At 37.2% G+C, this 23,498-nt stretch overlaps 1 pseudogene across 1 annotated transcript; it reads right to left on the reverse strand.

Moving 5' to 3' along the window:
- Window positions 1-1,158: 1,158 nt before the first annotated feature.
- Window positions 1,159-2,642, reverse strand: LOC111531429 (annotated as a pseudogene). Its single transcript, XR_002728285.1, has one exon. The product of XR_002728285.1 is annotated as a periodic tryptophan protein 1 homolog pseudogene (transcript).
- Between the last annotated feature and the right edge of the window lie 20,856 nt (window positions 2,643-23,498).

A 23,498-nucleotide genomic window follows, 5' to 3' on the forward strand; every position in this document is an offset into this window, starting at 1 on the left:
ATTTAATGATTGATTGCCCAATAATGGAGGGTGAGAATCATCATATGCTGCCTAACAATTTCTTTATTGCCTTTTATTTTATTTCAATAGTGCAGCACTGAACTTTTTGCATATTTGGTCACATTTAACACATATTGCTAAATTCCTTTCACTAAAAACATATAATAGTGCCATACACTGTGTTCATTATAATGCTGATTAGTTTTTTTTTTCCATCGTTTAATCTCTTTAATTCACACATCTGTCCTTTGTATAAAGAGGTGTTTTGGTGAACCCAAGTTGTTACACCAATGACATTCCACAGTATTAACACTTGAAAGATTGAAGTCACATTCATGAATTATACAGGAAATATCAAAGGTTCATGAACTGATTATTATTCTGACAAATCAGGGTTGGGTCTCATATTATCAAACTAATTTTTAATGCCTACTAAAATTCATACTTAATAGGAAGACAATCTACAATTAAAATTGTCCCTTGTTAGGTGGAGAGCAAAGACTTATTCACACTGAATCTCCCATGCCTTGTATAGCACTGGGCACAGAATGGCATTCAGTGTTTTGAGAATGAATGAATGGTCTGCCTCTTGTCTTTGATAACAGTGAATATCATGCTAGGAAAACAGGGGCATGTAACTTTTACTTACCAAACTCTATGAGTTGCATTGAGCATGCTTCTCAATCACTAGCATTAATTTGAGAATAGTTAGGAAGGAAAGTGGAGTCTCTGGGGCACTTGCCTCTGTTTGTGGCCTCCTGTGCAATCTTAGCCAAATAACAACCTTTCCAGGCCTAGGTTTACCCATCTTTTAATATTACAGGATTTTATGCTTTAAAAATTCTATAAATTACTACATATTTGCAAACCTAGATTAAGTGTGACAGATGGTATGTTTGAGGAATTATTTTTTTTAAATCCTTTTTATTACTCTTTTTTAAGAAATGCAACAAAAGCCTTACAAACCATCCATTTGAAGAGCAAGCACAAAGACCAGCTCTGTTTGTGGTGCCACGACAGTTGCAGACGGGAATATCAGGCAGTCAGAAATGAATTGTGTTTCAGTCACTCTGCATGGTTGCTGCCACACATGGAACATTTTTAGGCCAACTTTTCAAAATTCCCAGTTAAGGTGAACGGGAAATTAGATGATCTTCATTAAGACTCCATGGGTGTGTCTGAGCTCCTGCTGCCAAAAGGGCCACTAATAGATGAATTTCTTGCACTCTTGAGAACATGCCTCTCTCGTCTTCCAAATGCTTCATTTACCGAAGAGACTGTGCTTATATCCCAGACCCAAAGCCCTTCTTTTTGACCTCCAAAGGCATAAATCAATGGCAAATCAGGGCAACATGAAGAACAGAAGAGAACTCCCATTTTCATGTCCCTAGAATGAACTAGACTTGGCCTATCTCCTAAGATGTCCCAGATCTTCATGTATTTGTCAACTGAAGCAGTCACGAGACAGCCCTTGATTTGATTGCTAAGATCAAGACCAGAGATTTCATCATTGTGTGCATTAAGTGTAAAAATTGGCTTATCTGAACCTGCGTCCAAATTATACACAAAGCCATCATCTGTACTGGCCAAAAAATGACAAGGTGAAAAGTGATTCCAAGTCACTCTATCTGCCCACTCAATCGCCACATTCGATGGCTTTCATCTGGACTTTGGCAGTCATACAAAGCCAGAAATCAGAGTCTGTGCTTCAAATGGATGAAACTGCAGCATTTGGACCTTATCTGTGTGTATAGCGAGGCTAGCTGCTGGTTTCCCCAAGGACATATCCCACAGAATTACAGTGTTGTCCGCTGACGCACTTGCTAAAACATTTCTGATTAGCTTATTCCATGAAAGGTCAAGGACAGCATCGGTATGCCCTTCTGCTGAGAAACTCTTCTTTCCTTTCTTTTTCTTCTTTTTTGAAAGTTTACTTCTGAGTGTGAAGACTGGCTCTAAAGAGTCCACTATATCAAGGTCCCACACTTCAATAACAGAGGTCGTGTTTCCCACAGCAATGTAACTTCCAGTAGAATCATCTAGGCTAGGATCAAAATTCAGCCATTCCACACTCAGAGGATATGCAGACAAGAGTATATCCTGATGTACATAAAAAGAGTCTTCTTCTTGATTATAAACATGCACCTCTAAATTGCACTGGTCCTGTTCAGCTCGGCCACAAACTATGAGATTATCACTGGGCTTAATCAAGAAATCTTCACGTTCATATTGTTCTGTATCTTTCAGAGTAACCTAAGGATCTTGATCATTACTCCTGTAGACCAAGACCCAAGAGAGATTCACCAAGAGTCTCAGCATCTGGGTCATCTTCCTCATCATATTTATATAAGTCGTACTCAGCCAGCTCATCATCATCGAGCGTCCTGTCGTCCTCTGGGTCACCATCCTCCAGGGGCTCTCTTGGGCGTGCCTGGGTGCGTGCACTCTGCATGCCATCTTCTGAAGGACTGCCTGTCTCTTCTTCATCAATGCCACCACCCACCTTCTTTTTGTAATTTCTCCTTTGCCTCAGCAATGAGACGTTTTACTTCTTCTTTGCTCAGCTCTACCTTGTCTGGTGTCTCTTTGGCCATGCCGCAGCAGACCCAGGCCACACATGTCACCTGGCAGCTGCGGTTCATGATCCCCAGGTCAAGGGCGTGTGAGGCTAGAAACTCGGCCACAGCATGACAGACCACAGCAGCGCTGCGGCCACACGCTCGGGGCTCCACACGGGGCCGCTCACGCTGAATAGGTTTTAACTATTGATAATTTGGTAGCTGAAAAATATCTCATTGTTTTGGCTTAAATAATATTTATTTGATTATATGTAAGTGCATATATAATTATATGCACTTTATATTTAATACTTTTGTAAGTATTTTAAAATTTGCCCTGAGAATGTATATGATTCACACAATATATAATTAACATTTTAAAATAATTAAGACAAAAAGGAAATGGGTAGAAAAAAATAAAATCAATAAGAAGTTAAAACACAGAAGGAACACCATTAGGTGAACCATGAATATGACTCTAAGCTTTCTAGCAGCCAATTTAAAGAGGAAAACATAAGAAGATAGAGTGTAGATTGGTGGTGGCCAGAGGCCAGGGAGCATATGGGGGAGAGGTGGATGAAGACAGGTTGATTAAAGGGTACAAATATACAGTTTGATAGAAGAAATAAGACCGAGTGTTGGATAGATCAGTAGGGTAACTATACAATCTATTGTATATTTCAAAATAGCTGGAAGAATACTTCCAATCTCATTGGGTATTGTGAATAGAATTGCTATGAAAATGAGTCTGCAAATATCTCTTCAAGACTCTGCTTTCAAATCTTTTAGATATATAGGCATATATCAAATCTTTCCAGCATAAAGACAAATATTTAAGGTGATGGATACCCCAATTACAATGACTTGACCCTTACAAATTATGTGAATGTATTCATTATCATATGTACCCCACATGTTTGAACTTTGGACATTTAGATAATCTTGATTTGTATCTTCTCAATTTTTCAATAATTTCTAAAACTACAGGAGAACTCATTAACTCTTTCCCTTCTCTGGATTTCACACACAAAAAATTACCTCTGCTTTTTAGTTTTTTTTTGTATTGTGGTAAAAACATATAACATTTATGTTTTTAACTTAAAATTGTGTGTGTTTAATATGTACACTGTGATGTTTTGATATAAATAAACGGTAAACTGATTATTACAGTTAAGCTAATTAACATATCTATCTCTTCATATAGTTACATTTTTATGGTAAGAATACTCAAGATCTAATCTTTTAGCAAATTTCAAATATCCACATATGTACTAACTACAGCCCCCATGCTGTACATTAGATCGCTAGAGATTATTCATTCTACATCATTGAAACTTTGTACACTTTGACCACCATCTCCCATTCTTCCCCTTCTCCTGTAACTACCATTCTACTCTCTGTTTCTATGAATTCGACTTTTTAAGATTCCACATGTAAATAAGATTATGCAGTAATTTTCTTTCTGTGTCTAGCTTAATTCACTTAGCATAATGTCTACCAGGTTCAACCATATTGTCACAGATGGCAGGATTTTCTTCTTTTCTGGGGCTGAATAATATCCCCTTGTATATACATTGTTAAGTAAGTTGACCAAAACCATGTAACCAGTAGTGGAAGAAAGAGATGATAAACCCAGGACTGTCTAACTCCTGAACAAAGCACTCATAAGCACTATAAAATAGTTTACCTAACATTTATTGAGTTCTTTAAATATGTGCCAAGCAGTAAGTTCTTTAAATATGTTATCTATTTTAGTTCTTATGACAAACCTGTAAGTTAGATTGGTACAAATATCCATGTTTTACTGATAAGCAAATCACTGTTATTAAGGATGTTATTTGCCATCAAAACAAAGGAATTGTATCATTAGCAGGAACAGTTGTATCTCTCACAAGCAATTGGTTTGTTATGACTTTGTGGTCACTGTAGACCATGGAAAATATTTACTAAGTGCCTTCTATGTGCCAGGTCCTTGTTTAATGTTCTTCAGAAACATAAAACAAAACACCCAAATATTTCTTCCCTTTTGAATCTTATTTTCTAGTGGAAGAAATATTCTGTAAATAACCATATAGTGCATTACAAAATAAGAGTTGTGTAGAAGAGAAAAATAGAGCATAGCAAAGTGGATCAGAATATTCTTGGGGTGCTCACTTGAGCTAATGCTTCACTCTGGGGGAATTAGTCATGCAGCTGTATTATGGAAGAGTATTTCTGTCAATGAAAACAGCTGAGAAAAATACCTAAAGTGGGAGAGCAAGCCTGGTATATTTAAGGATCTGGAAGGAAGCCAATACGACTGCAGTGGAGTGGCTGAGAGGGTGAGGCAATTAGATGATAGAGGTGATAAATGAATCCAGTTAGACTTTATAAACCACTGTAACAACTTTAATTTTCCTCTGAGTTTGATAAGAAATATGGAAAGATTTTGAGTAGAGAAGTGACATGAGATGTCACAGGATATCTCCAGATGCTGTGTGGAGAGGAGACTGCCTGAGACAGGGTCAAAGTAGGAAGACCAGTTGTATTAGTCCATTTTCACACTGTTATAAAGAACTACCTAAAACTGGGTAATTTATGAAGAAAAAAGGTTGAATTGACTCACAGTTCTGCATAGCTTGGGAGGCCTAAAGAAACTTACAATCATAGTGGAAGGTGAAAGCGAAGCAAGGACCTTCTTCACATGGCTGCAGGAGCGAGAGAGAGCAAGGTGGTAACTACCAAGCACTTTTAAACCATTAGATCTCATGACAACTCACTCAATATCATGAGAACAGCATGGAGGAAACCACCCCCATGATCCAATCACCTCCCACCAGGTCCTTCCCTCAACAGGAGGGGACTACCATTCAAGATGAGATTTGGGTGGGGACACAGAACCAAACCATATTACCAGTGAAAATACTATTATAATGGTCTGCATGAGCAATGACGGTGGTTGGAACCAGAGTGATAACTATAGAACTGGTAATAAATGGCCAAATTTTAAATATATTTTGAAGATAAAACCAAAATATTTTCCTTACAGATTGGTTGGATATTGAATGTGAAGAGAAAGAAGGAGTCAATGATAATTAAATAAACAACTAAATGTAAACAAAATATTTAAAATGATAACAGCAGTTACATTAGTGTAAGATTATAGACTTTATTTTGTTCTTTATTCTCTTATATATTTTCTAGTTTCCTAGATAAATATAAATGGTTTCTATAATTAGAAGGGAGTAAATATATTTTTTAAATAAAACAATATTAAATCACCTGTTTTTCAAATATGAGGTTGGCGGCCAGCTGTGATGGCTCACATCTGTAATCCCAGCACTTTGTGAGGCCAAGGCAGGTGGATCACTTGAGGTCAGAAGTTTGAGACCTTCCTGGCCAACATGGTGAAATCCTCTCTACTAAAAATACAAAAAAATCAGCCAGGCATGGTGGTGGTGCACGTCTATAATCCCAGCTCCTTGGGAAGCTGAAGCACGAGAATTGCTTGAACCCAGGAGGCAGAGGTTGCAGTGAGCCAAGGTTGAACCACTGCACTCCAGCCTGGGCAACAGAGTGAGACTCTGTCTCAAAAAAATATATATGAGGTTGGCAAATGTTTAGAGAATAGTGGCCAGTGTTGGTGATAATGCAGTAGAACTGGCATTCACACATAGCTGTAGCATTATGAATTGGTAAAGCTATTCTGTAGAGAAATGTATTCATGAAAGTTTTAGAAATGTTCATATAGTCACATATCAATGATTCTAGTTTTAGGAATTAACTGCAAAGAAACAATCAGAGATTTACTTTAATATTTAAAAGCAAAAATATTCATGTTTCATATGCAATTGTAATTGGAAAACACCTGAATGTCCAACAATATCGAAATCTTTTATTATATTACAAAGAATGTAAATCCACAGTTAGCATACTTTTCTGCTCTTACCAAAAAAAAAACCACATCTTTTTGAATAATATTTTCATGGCATTAGGAAAGGGTAAGGAAAAACCACAATTTAAGGAATAAAATTACTTTTAAGATTAATCCTAGAAAGCATTTGTAGATGTGGGAAGCCTGAGGACACTCCTCCCACCAGTGGCCAGATTCTCACGTGGAGGAGGTAAAGCTATATTGATATTCATACCTAATATAATGACACTGCTTTTTGCATGAGAAAAGAACTGCGTAGAGCAGAAAACAAACCCCATTAAAAATAAGCACATTATTTGAACAGGCACTTTTCAAAATAAGACATACAAGCAGCCAATAAACATACCAAAAAAATGGTCAGCATCACTAATCATCAGAGAAGTGCAAATTAAAACCAAAACAAGACACCATCTCTCACCAGTCAGAATGGCTATTATTTAAAAGTCAAAATATAACAGATGCTGGCAAGGCTGCAGAGAAAAGGGAATATTTATACACTGTTGGTGGGAATGTAAATTGGCCCAGCCTCCATGGAAAGCAGTCTGGTCATTTCCCAAAGAACTTAAAACAGAGCTACCATTTGACTCAGTAATCCCACCACATACCCAAAAGAAAATAGATAATTATTTTTTCTAATTTCCTACTTTTATTTTAAGTTCAGGGGTACATGTGAAGGATGTGCAGGTTTGTTACATAGGTAAATGTGTGCCATGGTGGTTTACTGCACAAACCAACCTATCACCTAGGTATTAAGCCCAGCATCCATTAGCTATTCTTCCTGATCCTCTCCCTCTTCCCCAACCCTGACCCTCCGAAGACCCCAATGTGTTATTCCCTCCCCCATGTGTCCATGTGTTCTCATCATTTAGCTCCCACTTATAAGTGAGTGCACGGTTTTTCAAATTTAGTTTTCTGTTCGTGCATTAGTTTGCCAAAGATAATTGCATCCAGCTCCATCCATGTCCTTGCAAAGGATACTATCTCACTTCTTTTTATGGCTGCATAGTATTCTGTGGTGTATATACGACATTTTCTTCATCCAGTCTGTCATTGATGGGCATTTAGGTAGATTCCATGCCTTTGCTATTGTGAATAGTGCTTCAGCAAACATACACGTGCATATATCTTTATAATAGAAATATATATACCTAGTAATTATTAGGTATATACCAAATAATGAGATTGCTGGGTCAAATGGTATTTCTGCCTCTACATCTCTGAAAAATCACCACACTGCCTTCCATAATTGTTGAACTGATTTACACTCCCACCAACAACATAAAAGCATTCCTTTTTATCTGCAACCTCACCAGCATCTGTTGTTTTTGGACTTTTTAATAAGAGCCATCCTGACTGGCAAGAAATGGTATCCCATTGTGGTTTTGATTTGCATTTCTCTAATGATCAGTGAAGATTTTTTTCCATACATTTGTTGGCTGCCTGTATGTATGTATGTCTTCTTTTGAGAAGTGTCTGTTCATGTCTTTTTTTTCACTCTTTCAACTCTTTTTACTGAGGTTGTTTGTTTTTTATTGTAAATTTGTTTAAGTTCCTTATAGATGTTGGATATTAGACCTTTGTCAGATGCATAGTTTGCAAAAATTTTCTTCCATTCTGTAGGTTGTCTGTTTACTCTGTTGATAATTTCTTTTGCTGTGCAGAAGCTCTTTAGTTTAATTACATCCCATTTTTCAATTGTTGATTTTGTTGCAATTGCTTTTGGCATGTTCGTCATGAAATCTTTGCGCATGCCTATGTCCTGAATGGTACTGCCTAGGTTTTCTTCTAGGGCTTTTATAGTTTTGAGTTTTACATCTAAGTCTTGGATCCATTTTGAGTTGATTTTTGTATATGGTGTAAGGAAGGGGTCCAGTTTTAATTTTCTGCATATTGCTAGCCAGTTCTCCCAGCACCATTATATTAAATAGGCAATCATCTCCCCATTGCTCGTTTTTGTCAGGTTTGTCAAAGATCAGATGGCTGTAGATGTGTGGTCTAATTTCTGAGTTTGCAATTGTATTCCATTAGTCTGTTTTTGTAGCAGTACCATGCTGTTTTGGTTATTGTCGCCCTGTAGTATAGTTTGAAGTTGAATAGCATGATGCCTCCAGCTTTGTTCTTTTTGCTGAAGAATTGCCTTGGCTATTCGGGCTCTTTTTTGGTTCCATTTGAATTTTAAAATAGTTTTTTCTAATTCTCTGAAGAATATCAATGGTAGTGTAATGGGTATAGCATTGAATGTATAAATTGCTTTGGGCAGTATGGCCATTTTCACAATATTGATTCTTTCTATCCATGAGCATGGAATGATTTTCCACTTGTTTGTGTCATCTCTGATTCTTTGAGCTGTGATTTGTAGTTCTCCTTGAAGAGGTCCTTCGCTTACCTTGTTAGCTGTATTCCTAGGTATTTTGTTCTTTTTTTTGGCAATTGTGAATGGGAGTTCAATCATAATTTGGCCCTCAGCTTCCCTGTTGTTTGTGTATAGGAATGCTAGCAATTTTTGCACATTGGTTTTATATCCTGAGACTTTACTGAAGTTGCTTATCAGCTTAAGAAGCTTTTGGGCTGAGACGATGGGGTTTTCTAGATATAGGATCATGTCATCTGCAAACAAAGATAATTTGACTTCCTCTCTTCCTATTTGAATACGCTTTGTTTCTTTCTTTTGCCTGATTGCCCTGGCCAGAACTTCCAATACTATGTTGAATAGGAGTGGTGAGAGAGGGCAACCTTGTCTTGTGCCAGTTTTTGAGGGAAATGCTTCCAGCTGTTGCCCATTCATTAAGAAATTGGCTGTGGGTTTGTCATAGATGTCTCTTATTATTTTGAGGTATGTTACTTCAATACCTAGTTTATTGAGAGTTTTTAACATGAAGGGATGTTGAGTTTTATCAAAGGCCTTTTCTGCATCTATTGAGATAATCATGTGGTTTTTGTCTTCAGTTTTGCTTATGTGATGAATCACATTTTTTGATTTGCATATGTTGAACCAGACTTGCATCCTGGGGATGAAGCCTACTTGATAGTGGTAAATAAGCTTTTTGATGTGCTGCTCATTTCAGTTTGCCAGTATTTTGTTGATGATTTTTGCATCAATGTTCATCAAGGATATTGGCCTGAAGTTTTATTTTTTTGTTGTATCTCTGCCAGGTAAAAATAAATTATTATATCAAAAAGAAGCACCCATTCATATGTTCATCACCACACTATTCACAATAGCAAAGACATGGAATCAACCTAGGTGCTCATCAGTGGTAGACTGGATAAAGAAAATGTGATACATGTACACCATGGAACACTACACAGCCATAAATAGGAATAAAATCATGTCCTTCTCAGAAACGTTGATGGAGCTACAGGCCATAATCCTAAGCAAATTAATGCAGGAATGGAAAACCAAATACTGCATATTCTCACTTAGAAGTGGAAGATAATCTTTGAGTATACATGGACATAAATATAGGAATAATAGACACTGTGGAATACTAGAGGATGGAGGGAGGAAGGGTAGGTAAAACAAAAACTACCTATTTGGTACTATGTTCACTACCTGGGTGACAGGATCAACACTCCAAACCTCAGCATCATGCAATATTCCCATATAACAAATCACATGTACTCCAGTATCTAAAATAAAAATTAGAATTTCAAAAATTTTTAATTTCTTTGTATTTCTCAAGTCATTTTTGCTAATATTCTGATTTGATTCTAATTTGATTAGTATCAAGATTTTAAGTTTATTAGAATAGTTTTAGATCACATTGTCTATTTATATAAAAGTGTACATCCTATTATAATCTCTTATTTTAATTTCACTTTTTTCTTCAAGTGATTTACAAAAAAAAAAAAATCTGTTTTATTTTTCTTCCAAATGATCAGCTCCTGGATTTATAATAATTTCTAGTTTTCTGATTTTCATTAAAATGTTTCTGTGCTTATCTTTGATGTCTGGATTGTAGTGTCTAGTTCATTTGTTTTACTTCTTTTTTCTTTAATAAGGAAGAAAAAATTTAATACTATGAATATGTAGTTTTATATGCATCCTGTTTGCTTTGATATATGCAGTGTTTTCATTTTCTAAGTGCCCTGTGGATTTGCTCTTCTCTTTAATTCAATAGTTACTTTGAAGTGCATGTGTGAGAGTGTGCATGTATATATGTATGCACAGTTTTGTTTGTGGGTACAAGTGCTTTTTAACTTCCAAGTATGGTTTCTCTTTCTTTTAACTTTAGTTCTAATTTCCTAGATTTGCCCTGTTCAGTATGGTTGCCACTGGCCACATGTGGCTAGTTACATTCAGATTAACCACAATTAACTAAAAGTTAAAAATCAGTCCCTCCAACAAAGTAGCCACATTTCAAGTGCCCAATAGCCTCATGTAGCTAGTGATTACCATATTGGACACTGAAGATATGGACTATTTCCATCATTACACACATTCTTTTAAACAGTATTACTCTAGATTGCATTTGGCATTGTGGTCACAGAGAAGGTTGTTTTATACTTTTTACTTTTGGGAACTTTGTTTTCTTTGTGAGTTGGTATAAAATCAATTTTTATAAATGGTTCTTTGATGCCTGGAAAGAGAGTAAATGATCTGTAAAGTAAAAAGTTAGATAAATATCTTAATTAAAGCTTAATAATTACACTCAAAAATAAAGAAAGGACTGTGTAGGAAGGAGGGAGGTGGGCTGTATGGAATCTGTGAAGGGGACATCCAAGCAGCAAAAAATATGTGTAGTACTTTTGTCTGAGGCAGTCTAGCTGTGAGAGGATGACCTGGCTGCTGACAGGCACACTAAAATAATTTTTAAGTTTATTTTTTATTGTGGTAAAATATAGTAAGTATATGTTCCTTTCTTATGATTTTCTTATTACATTTTCTCTTCTCTATTTTATTTTACTGTAAGAATAGAGTATATAATTCATATAACATACAAATAGGTTTTAATCAACTGTTTATGTTACCAGTAAGTCTTCCAGTCAACAGTAGGCTATTAGCAGTTAAGTTTTGGGGGAGTCTAAAGTTAGACATGAGTTTTCAACTGTGTAGAGGATGGGCACAACTAGCCCCGTCCCCCACCATTGTTCAAGACTCAATCGTACTTTGTTCCTGTTTATGGTTGAGTAATATTCCATTGTATGGATATACCACATTTGTTTCTCCATCCATCTGTTGCACAGTGCCCTCCAGGCTCACCTATGTTACTTCAAATGACAGGATTTCGTTCTTTTTATGGCTGAATATTATTCAGTTGTGTATAAATACATCACATTTTCCCTATCCATTCATCTATTCATGGGGATTTAGATTGATTTTATATCTTGGCTACTGCAAATAGTGCTACAGTGAACATGGGCATGCTGATATGATTTCTCTTTGTTTGGATATACACCAAGCAGTGGGATTGCTGGATCATATGGCATTTCTATTTTTAGATTTTTTAGAAACCTACATTCTGTTTTCCAAAATGCCTGTACTAATTTACATTTGCACCAACAATATACAAAAGTTTCCCTTTCTCTACAGTCTTGCCAGTTCTGTTATTTTTTGTCTTTTTGATAATAATATTTATTGGGATGAGATGATGCCTCATAGTTTTGATTTTCATTTCCCTGATGATTAGCGATATTGAGGACTTTTAATATATCTGTTTGCCATTTGAATGTCTTCTTTTGAGAAATGTCTATTCAGATCATTTTCCTATTTTAAGATCAGATTTTTTTTTCACTGTTGAGTTTTTTTAGTTTCTTATATATTCTGGTTAATAACCCCTTGTCACATGAATAGTTTGCAAATATTTTCTCCCTTTCTGTAGGTTGCCTCTTCACTCTGTTGTGTCTTTTGCTGTTCAGAAGGTTTTTAGCTTGACATAATTCGATTTGTCTATTTCTGCTTTAGCTGCCTGTGCTTTTGAGGTCCTACACAAAAGTTTTACCAAGACCAATGTCCTGAAGCATTTCCCCAATGTGTTTTTTCTAGAAGTTTCATAGTTTCAGGTTTTATATTTACGTCTTTGTTCTTGATGTCTTTGTCAAAAATGAGTTAGCTGTAAATGTATAGATTTACTTCTGGGTTTTTATTCTGATACGTTGGTCTATGTTGCTGTTTTTATGCCAATACCATGCTGTTTTAGTTATACCTGTGGAGTATATTTTGAAGTCAGATAATGTGATGTCTCCAGCTTTTTTCATTTTGCTCAAGATCACTGTGGCTATTCAAGGTCTTTTGTGGTTCCATATAAATTTTAGAATTGTTTTTTCTGTTTCTGTGAAGGATGACATATTTTGATAGGGATTACATTGAATCTGTAGTTTGCTTTGGGTAGTATGGACAATTTAACAATTTTAATTCTTCCAATCCATGTACATGGGATATATTTCCATTTTTTGTGTCCTCTTCAATATCCTTCATGAGTGTTTCATAGTTTTCATTGCAGAGATCTTTGACTTCTTTGGTTTAATTAATTCTTAAGTATTCCATTTTTGTAGCCATTGTAAATGGAATCAATGTCTTGATTCCTTCTTCAGATTGTTTGCTGTTGGTATATATAAATGCTACTGATTTGTGAGTCCTGATTTTGTATCCTGCCTCTTTACTGAATTCATTTATCAGTTTCAAGTTTTTTTGGTGGGGTTGTTAAGTTTTTCTAAGTATAAGATTATGTCATCTGAAAACAAGGACAATTTGACTTCTTTTTTCCAATATAGTTGCCCTTTATTTCTTTCTCTTGCCCAATTGCTCTAGCTAGGACTTCCAATATTGTTGAACAAAAGTGGTGTACATGGGCATTTTGTCTTCTTCCAGATCTTAAAGGAAAGACTTTCAATTTTTCTCCATTCAGTATAATGTTAGTGGTGGGTTTGTCATATATGGCCTTCATTTTTTTGAGGTATGTTCTTTTTATGCCTAATTTGTTGAGAGTTTTTTTTATTGTGAAAGGATGCTGAATTTTGTCAAATGACTTTTCTGCATCTATTGAGATAATAATATGCTTTTCATCCTTCACTTGTTAATGTTATGTGTCACATTTATAGATACGTGCATGTGAACCCTTATTGCATCCCTAGAATAAATTTAGCTTGTTCATAGTGAATAACCTTTTTGATGTGCTGTTGGATTCAGTGTGCTAGTATTTTGTGGAGGATTTTTGCATCAATACTCATCAGAAATATTGTACTGTAATTTCATTTTTGGGGGGAGCCTTGTCTGATTTTGATTTTGGTATGGGCCCAGGGTAACGCTGGGCTTATTGGATGAGTTAGGGAGAATTCCCTCATCTTCAATTTTTGGGAATATTTTGAGATAAATTGATATTAGTATTTCTTTAAAAGTTTGGTAGAATTCAAAAATGAAGCTATTTGGTCCCAGGCCTTTTTGTTGTTGGGAGGCTTTCTTATTGATTCAATGTCTTTACTTATTATTGGTCTATTTGATTTTTCAGTTTCTTCATGCTTCAAACTTGGAACATAGACAAACTAACTTGTCTGCAGACCACCAAAATTTGTAACCAGAAATTCCATGTAAAATCTTCTGTGAATGGAGAATTTTAACTCAAGAATTCCAGCCACTGACATGACCATCAACTCCCCTCACTCAAGTTACCTGTGACTGTTTTCCTTTATTGGGAGAGAAGGTGCACAAGAGTGAGCACCGGGCAGTCAAAATGAGTTTATATTAATAAATTGGCTTCTGTTCTATAGTTACTTCTGTGAGTCCAATTGCCATGGATCAGCCTCCTTGGGCAGGATCTTTGCTGAGTATCAATAACCTGAAATATTGTGAACCACAGGACTTTCCACAAGGTGGCCAGTATAAGACATAAGTTGCTTCTCTAAAAGAGATCTCTATGAGGGCCTCTAACTGAAACAAGTGCTACACCAAATACCTCTTGAACAACTCCTCAGCTCTAGGGCTGAGGAAAAGCAAGGACTGAGAGAAGATGCATAAATGAGTGCCAAGTACCTCCACATGAGCACCTCACCTATGAATTGCCTGTATCTTCCCTGCCTTTTGTGTAGGCCCAGCAATGAACTTATTTTGTGTGTGTTGGGGAAGGATAGAAGGGCAAGGCAGACTTGGATATCACAGCAGGATCTCTTATAGGGCTTGTCTTCCTCTCGTAGCAGCCCTGGGAAGTGGATGTCAGCATCTTCATTTTACAGATCAAGAAGCTGAGGCACAGACATACATATTGCACGAACTAGACAAAGCCACAGAGCTAGTAAACAAAATTTAAAATTTGGTCCTGGGCAGCACATTCCCCAACTTCAAACCATGTTATAAGGCTACAGTAACCAAAATAGTATGGTACTGGTACAAAAACAGAAACATAAACCAATGGAAGAGAATAAAGAACCCAGAAATGAAGCTTCACACCCACAGCTGTCTGATCTTCAACAAAGTTGACAAAAATAAGCAAGGAGGAAAGAACTGTCTATTCAATAAATGGTGTTGGGATAACTGGCTAGCCATAAGCAGAAGATTGAAACTGGACCCCTTCCTTACACTATATACAAAAATCAACTAAAGATGGATTAAAGAATTAAATACAATATCTTAAACGATAAGAATCCTAGAAGAAAACCTTAAAAACAGCATTCTGGACATTGATCTTGGGAAGAGTTATTGGCTAAAAGTCTTCAATAGAAATTGCAACAAAACCAAAAATTGACAAGTAGGACCTAATTAAACTAAAGAGCTTCTGCACAGCAAAATAAATTATCAACAGAGTAAACAGACAGCCTACAAAATAGAAGAAAGTATTCTCAAACTATGCATTCAACAAATGTCTAATATCCAGAATCTACAAGGAACTTATATAATCCAATAAGCAAAAAAATTTTAAGATGGGCAAAGGACATGAACACTTCTCTGTTTTTTTGGTGTGTGTTTTGTTGTTGTTGTTTATTTGAGACAGAGTCTCACTCTGTCACCCAGGATGGAGTGCAGTGGCAAAATTACGGCTCAGTGCAGCCTCGATCTCCTAGGCTCAAGTGATCCTCCCACCTCAGCCTCCTGAGTAGCTGGAACTACAGGTGTGCATCGCCACAGTCGGCTAACTTTTTTGTTTTTTGTAGAGACAGGGTTTTGCCATGTTGCCTAGGCTAGCCTTGAACTGCTGGACTCAAGCAATCTGCCCTCCTCAGCCTCACAAAGTGCTGGGATTACAGGCATGTTTCAACACACCTGGCTGACACTTCTCAGAAGAAGACATACAAGTGGCCAAAAAACATATTAAAAAATGTTCAACATCACTATCATTAGAGAAATGCAAATCAAAATCATAATAAGATACCATCTAACACCACTCAGAATGACTGTTATTAAAAAGTTAAAAAACAATAGATGCTGGCAAGGCTGCAGAGAAAAAGGAATGCTTATATGCTATTGGTGGGAATGTAAATTAGTCCAGCCACTGTGGAAAGTAGTCTAGATATTTCTCAAAGGACTTAAAACAGAGCTGGACATTTCTCAAAGAACTTAAAACAGAGCTACAATTTGACCCAGCAATCCCATCACTAAATATATACCCCAAAGAAAATAGATTATTATACCAAAAAGAAACATGCACTCATATGTTCATTACCATGCTATTTACAACAGCAAAGACATGGAACCAACCCGGGTGCCCATCAGTGGTGTAATGGATAAAGAAAATGTGGTACATATACACCGTAGAATACTACGGAGCCACAAAAAATAATGAAATCATGTCCTTTTCAGGAACATGGATGCAACTGGAGGCCATTATCCTAAGGGAATTAGCGCAGGAACAGAAAACCAAATACCTCATGTTCTCACATATAAGTTGGAGCTAAGCAATGGGTACACATGGAGATAAAGATGGTAACAATACACACTGTGGACTACTAGAGAATAGATAAATGAAGTGGGGCAAGGACTGAAAAATTACCTGTTGGGTACTATGCTCATTACTTGAGTGATGGGATCATTCATATCCCAAGCCTTAGCATCACACAATATACCCATGTAACAAACTTGCACATTTACCTCCTGAATCAAAAATAAAAGTTGAAGTTATAAAAAGAAGTTTGAGCCTGGGTCGTCCTAACTCCAAAGTTCACATTCTGCTCATGCCGGCCCGGGGAATGAGGCACTCTTCCCATTTGAATGATAGACATCCTCCACCCCAACATTTGCTCCAAATAAGCAGGGTTTGTGTTCTAGAAGGTCGAAGCTCATGCTCTGCATTCAGGAGGACACAAGCAGAGGCCCTCACCCTCCCCCCTGCCCTATGTGAGTCCATTCAGGCATGAGAATTGCTCCTTGGCATCCACTCTGTACTCAGAACATCAGGCCTCTTCCTTATCAGGGACACAATCACAATGTCCCTGAGGCCTTCCTGGTGCCCACTGGAGCAGCCAGGACAATCAGACCTGTGTGTCTGAGCCATGGCAAGCCCTGGTTCCTTTCAGGGCTGGGGTCTGGGGCAGCTGTGGTCTTATGGAGAGAAACTGGGCTGGGCTTCAGAATTCCGGGGATGGAGGGCCCAGCCTGTCTGTCTCAATATGTGTGAGCCCGCTCAGGTCACTCAATTCTCTGAGCCCGGTTTCTCAATGTGCAAAGTGGAATGCACAGTAATTGGGTCCTACCCAAGGACGCACATGCTGCTATGCTTCCAGGATAACTAGAGAAACTCAAAAAGGCAGAAAATTAAATACAGAAGTGAGGTGACTCAAATTAAACTGACACTTTTCCAAAATTCAAGATAGATCTTTGTGCAGTTCACATTTGTTCTGACATCAACTCATGCCAGAAGCCTTCATATGAAAGGCAACTAATGCTAGGAAGGACTGCAGCATTTGGTTCCCAAAGGCCAACTTCAATTCTGCCTGGCTGAATGACTTTCCTCATCTGTTGCATAGCAACCTCCCTTTCAGGTGCATGCTTTTCCTCAGCACTTCCTCTGTAATGTGTCTACGGTGAAATGTAAACAGGTTCAGGAAAGGAGGTTTAAAACACCATTTTATGTTTCCTGCTCCCAAATCTGTATCTCCTCTATTAACTAGGCCTATGATTTTTAGACCCATAATCCAACTGCCTATCTCCATTCTACAGTTGGAAATCTCTCAGTACACTCAAAATTAACATGTCTCAAATTGATATCTTATAATATATCCTTCTCACAAACATTACATATTCCTTCAAATGACTTTTTCAATTCAGTGAATACCACCAACATATATTCAGATTCCCAAACCAGAAACTTATGAGTCTTCCATCACTGCTTAATTTACATGATCTCCTATCCCATATTAAAAATACCACAAAATCCTTAATATTCTACCTGAAATACATATCAACTTCTCTATCATGGTAGTTGAGGCCACAGGCATAAGAGTCTGTTAAGTGACCTCCCTACTTCAAATCTTTCCCTTTCTACAATCAGTTCTCCACAGAGTATCTAGAGCAATTGCTTTAAAATATAAATCATATTTACCAAGCAAATGGAAACAACAATAACAACAACAAAAAAAAAATCTAGGAGTTGCAATCCTAGTCTCTGATAAAACAGACTTTAAACCGACAAAGATCAAAAAAGACAAAGAAGGGCATTACGTAACGGTAAAGGGATCCATGCAACAAGAAGAGCTGACTATCCTAAATATATATGCACCCAATGCAGGAGCACCCAGATTCATAAAAACAAGTTCTTAGAGACCTACAAAGAGACCTAGACTCCCACACAATAATAATGGGAGACTTTAGCACCCCACTGTCAATATTAGACAGATCATCAAGACAGAAAATTAACAAGGATATTCAGTACTTAAATTCAGCTCTGGACCAAGCAGACCTAATAGACATCTACAGAACTCTCCACCCCAAATCAACAGAATATACATTCTTCGCAGCACCATACAGCACTTATTTTAAAATCGACAACATAAGCAAATGCAAAAGAATGGAAATCAAAACAGTCTCTCAGACCACAGTGCAAACAAATTAGAAATCAGGATTAAGAAATTCAATCAAAACTGCACAACTACATGGAAACTGAACAACCTGCTCCTAAATGACTACTGGGTAAATAACGAAACTAAGGCAGAAATAAATAAGTTCTTTGAAACTAATGAGAACAAAGAGACAACGTACCAGAATCTCTGGGACGCAGCTAAAACAGTGCTAAGAGAGAAATCTATAGCACTAAATGCCCGCAAGAGAAAGCAGAAAAGAACTAAAATCAACACCCTACCATCACAATTAAAAGAACTAGAGAAGCAAGAGCAAACAAATTCAAAAGCTAGCAGAAGACAAGAAATAACTAAGATCAGAGCAGAACTGAAGAAGATAGAGACAAGAAAATCCCTCCAAAAATAATCAATGAATCCAGGAGCTGTATTTTTGAAAAGATTAACAAAATAGACTGCTAACCAGACTAATAAAGAAGAAAAGAGAGAAGAATCAAATAGACACAACAAAAATGATAAAGAGGATATCACCACTGATCCCACAAAAATACAAACTACCATCAGAGAGTACTACAAACTCCTCTATGCAAATAAACTACAAAATCTAGAAGAAATGGATAAATTCCTGGACACATACACCCTCCCAAGACTAAGCCAGGAAGAAGTCAAATCCCTGAATAGACCAATAACAAGTTCTGAAATTGAGGTAGCAATTAATAGTCTACCAACCAAAAAAAAGCCCAGGGCGAGGCAGATTCACAGATGAATTCTACGAGAGGTACAAAGAGGAGCTGGTACCATTCCTTTTGAAACTATTCCAAACAGTAAAAAAAGAGGGACTCCTCGCGGACTCATTTTATGAGGACAGCATCATCGTGATGCCAAAACCTGGCAGAGACACAACACAAAAAGAAATTTTCAGGCCAACATCCCTGATGAACCTCGATGCGAAAATCCTCAATAAAATACTGGCAAACTGAATCCAGCAGCACATCAAAAAGCTTATCCACCACTATCAAGTCGGCTTCAACCCTGGGATGAAAGGCTGATTCAACATACACAAATCAATAAACATAATCTATCACATAAACAGAAACAATGACAAAAACCACATGATTATCTCAATAGACACAAAAAGCCTTCGACAAAATTTGACACCCCTTTATGTTAGAAACTCTCAACAAACTAGGTATTGATAGAACATATCTCAAAATAATAAGAGCTATTTATGACAAAACCACAGCCAATATCATACTGAATGGGCAAAAGCTGGCACGCTTTGACAACCGGCACAAGACAAGGATGCCCTCTCTCATCACTCCTATTCAACATAGTATTGGAAGTTCTGGCCAGGGCAATCAGGCAAGAGAAAGAAATAAAGGGTATTCAATTAGGAAAAGAGGAAGTCAAATTGTCCCTGTTTGCAGATGACATGATTGTACATTTAGAAAACTCCATCGTGTCAGCCCCAAAATTCCTTAAGCTGATAAGCAACTTCAGCAAAGTCTCAGGATACAAAATCAATGTGCAAAAATCACAAGCATTCCTATACACCAATAATAGACAAGCAGAGAGCCAAATCATGAGTGAACTCTCATTCACAACTGCTACAAAGGGAATAAAATACCTAGGAATCCAACTTACAAGGGACATGGAGGACCTCTTCAGGGAGAACTACAAACCACTGCTCAAGGAAATAAGAGAGGACACAAACAAATGGAAAAACATTCCATGCTCATGGATAGGAAGAATCAATATCGTGAAAATGGCCATACTGCCCAAAGTAACTTGTAGATTCAATGCTCTTCTCATCAAGCTACCATTTACTTTCTTCACAGAACTAGAAAAAAACTACTTTAAATTTCATATGGAACCAAAAAAGAGCCCGCATTGCCAAGACAATCCTAAGCAAAGAGAACAAAGCTGGAGGCTTCATGCTACCTGACTTCAAACTATACTACAAGGCTACAGTAACTAAAACAGCATGGTACTGGTACCAAAACAGATATATAGACCAATGGAACAGACAGAGGCCTCAGAAGTAACACCACACATCTACAACCATCTGATCTTCAACATACCTGACAAAAACAAGCAATGGGAAAAGGATTCCCTGTTTAATAAATGGTGCTGGGAAAACTGACTAGCCATATGCAGAAAACTGAAACTGGACCCCTTTCTTACATCTTATACAAAAATTAAGTCAAGATGGATTAAAGACTTAAATGTAAAACCTAAAACCATAAAAACTCTAGAAGAAAACCTAGGCAATACCATTCAGGACATAGGCATGGGCAAAGACTTAATGACTAAAACACCAAAAGCATGGCAACAAAAGCCAAAATTGACAAATGGTATCTAATTAAACTAAAGAGCTTCTGCACAGCAAAAGAAACTATCATCAAAGTGAACAGGCAACCTACAGAATGGGATAAAATTTTTGCAATCTATCCATCTGACAAAGGTCTAATATCCAGAATCTATAAGGAAGTTAAACAAATTTACAAGAAAAAAACAAACAACCCCCTCAAAGAGTGGGTGAAGGACTTGAACAGACACTTTTCAAAAAAAGATATCAATGTGGCCAACAAACGTATTTTTAAAAAGTTCATCATCACTGGTCATTAGAGAAATGGAAATCAAAACCACAATGAGATACCATGTCACACCAGTCAAAATGGCTATCATTAAAAAGTCAGGAAAAAACAGGTGCTGGAAAGGATGTGGAGACATAGAAACACTTTTACACTGTTGGTGGGAGTGTAAATTACTTCAACCACTGTGAAAGACAGTGTAGTGATTCCTCAAGGATCTAGAACCAGAAATACTGTTTGACTCAGCAATCTCATTACTGGGTATATACCCGAAAGATTGTAAATCATTCTACTATAATGACATGTGCACACATATGTTTATTGCAGCACTATTTACAATAGCAAAGACTTGGAACCAACCCAAATGCCCATCAATGATAGACTGGATAAAAAAATGTGGCACATATACACCCTAGAATACTTTGCAGCCATAAAAAAGAATGAGTTAATGTCCTTTGCAGGGACATGGATGAAGGTGGAAACCATTATTCTTGGCAAACTGTCACAGGAACAGAAAACCAAACACTGCATGTTCTCACTCACAAGTGAGAGTTGAACAATGAGAACACATGGGAACAATGAGAACACATGGACACAGGGAGGGTAACATCACACACTGGAGCCTGTTGGAAGGCGGGGGCAAGGAGAGAGAGAGTGTTAGGACAAATACCTGATGCATGTGGGGCTTAAAACCTAGATGACAGGTTGACGGGTGCAGCAAACCACCATGGCATGAGTATACCTATGTGACAAACCTGCACCTTCTGCACAGGCATCCCAGAATGTAAAGTAAAATTTTAAAAAATGTAAATCAAATCATGCCATTTCCCTGACTGTATCTCCTATTGCCTTCCCATTGCAATGAGAATAAAAGCAAACTCCTAATCCTGGCCAAGCAATGGCTTTGGCAGGGCTTTAACCTTCTCTCCCTTCTGTTTTCTTCCTCTCCATTCCTCACCATCACTTCATGTCAAATATTAATAACATTCTTCAATAAGAATTCTTGCTTCCTTGGGTCATGCAATTTGTGAACACAAATAGCTTTTAAAAACAGTGATATTTTTATTGACCTGTAACATGCAATTCTATATAGAATTCCTATGCTTGTTATAAAAATGCAACTTTGTTGACAAGTAATCTATTGCCCTGGTTTCAACCAGAAAGCCTCAACTAAGCTCCCTTGCCCCACATACAGGAATTCTGGATGTCCCTTTTTCAGTTCCTGTCCTGATCTGGCTCCTCATTATTATCCACATCTGCAGCCTCAGCCTATGCCACTTTTCCCATTTTTCCCATTCTGCAGCTACTTTGAACTTCCTTCATTCTCACCTCAGTGCCTCTGTATTCTCATTTGTTTTGCCAGTAATATGCTTCTCCTCATTCTTCATCTGGCTCTTACAGATCCTGCAGAAATTGACTTAATATCATTTTCTCATAATGACCTTCCCTACCCACCTTGACCCTAAATTGGGGCTTTACTACAGCTAGTGTGACCCTACATCCCAGTTTTCCTAGGACAGTACTGGTTTGTACCTGTTGCCTTAGCAAAATTACAAATAGCACCCTGAATTACTTTCAAAAGTAACACCACTTGGTCGATAAATTATATGATTAACTCTAAGTAGAGGTTCAATACATGCAAAGAAGCAGTAAAAAAAAGCAGAAGAGAGGAATAAGAGGGATGACAGGAGGATGTAAAAAAATTTTAAGTGGAGGAGAAGTGGAAAGATGCAGGAAGAGGGGAGATTATGAAGGATAATAAAGATTGAGAACAGGAGATGAAGGACTAAATACAGAGAAAAGAGAAATGGGCAAGCTGAAGAGCAAGCAAAAGGACAGGGATGTGAAGAGAAATAATAGTTCAGATGAATTCAAACCTCAACTGTAAGTGAATATATTAAGGATTCTCAACTCATTAGAGTGCAAACATAAAACATGATGTTATTTTTTCCAGTGACTGTTCTCCATCTAGGAAAGTTGAAAACATACCGTTTACACTTGTGTAGGTTGGCCACATCCTATTAGTTGGTGGTGATATTATTAGAATGATGTCATATAATTTTTTACTTATAAATATAAGTAAATAGAAGTGCCATGTAAGATAGTCACATTTATTTTACAATTGGATTTTTGAACTTGATTTAAATCTCAGATCTCCTTGCCTACCTCAGGTCATGCTAGACCAGGCTGTGACTTCAACATCGTAATGTGCAAAGGAGATGAAGAAGTCAAGGACTGCAAATTCTCTCCCTTTGTTGTCCTCCCTTCTAGAAATTTACTTTCCCCTCTATGGTGTTGTGGGATATGGAAAGACAAAAAACAGGGACACGCAACTCTTTACTCAACTGGATGAATTTTCTAGTCCCACTCTCTTATTGATGTAACTTCTTCCTTAGACCACAGTTAGGGCTTAATGAGAATGGGTTGGAATTATATTAATGCCTTATTGATGAGGGGCTCATCTCAATGTAACTTCCCTAAACATTGAATACC

This window comes from Piliocolobus tephrosceles, chromosome 12 (genome assembly GCF_002776525.5).
Source record: "Piliocolobus tephrosceles isolate RC106 chromosome 12, ASM277652v3, whole genome shotgun sequence".
Classification (NCBI taxonomy): Eukaryota; Metazoa; Chordata; class Mammalia; order Primates; family Cercopithecidae; genus Piliocolobus; species Piliocolobus tephrosceles.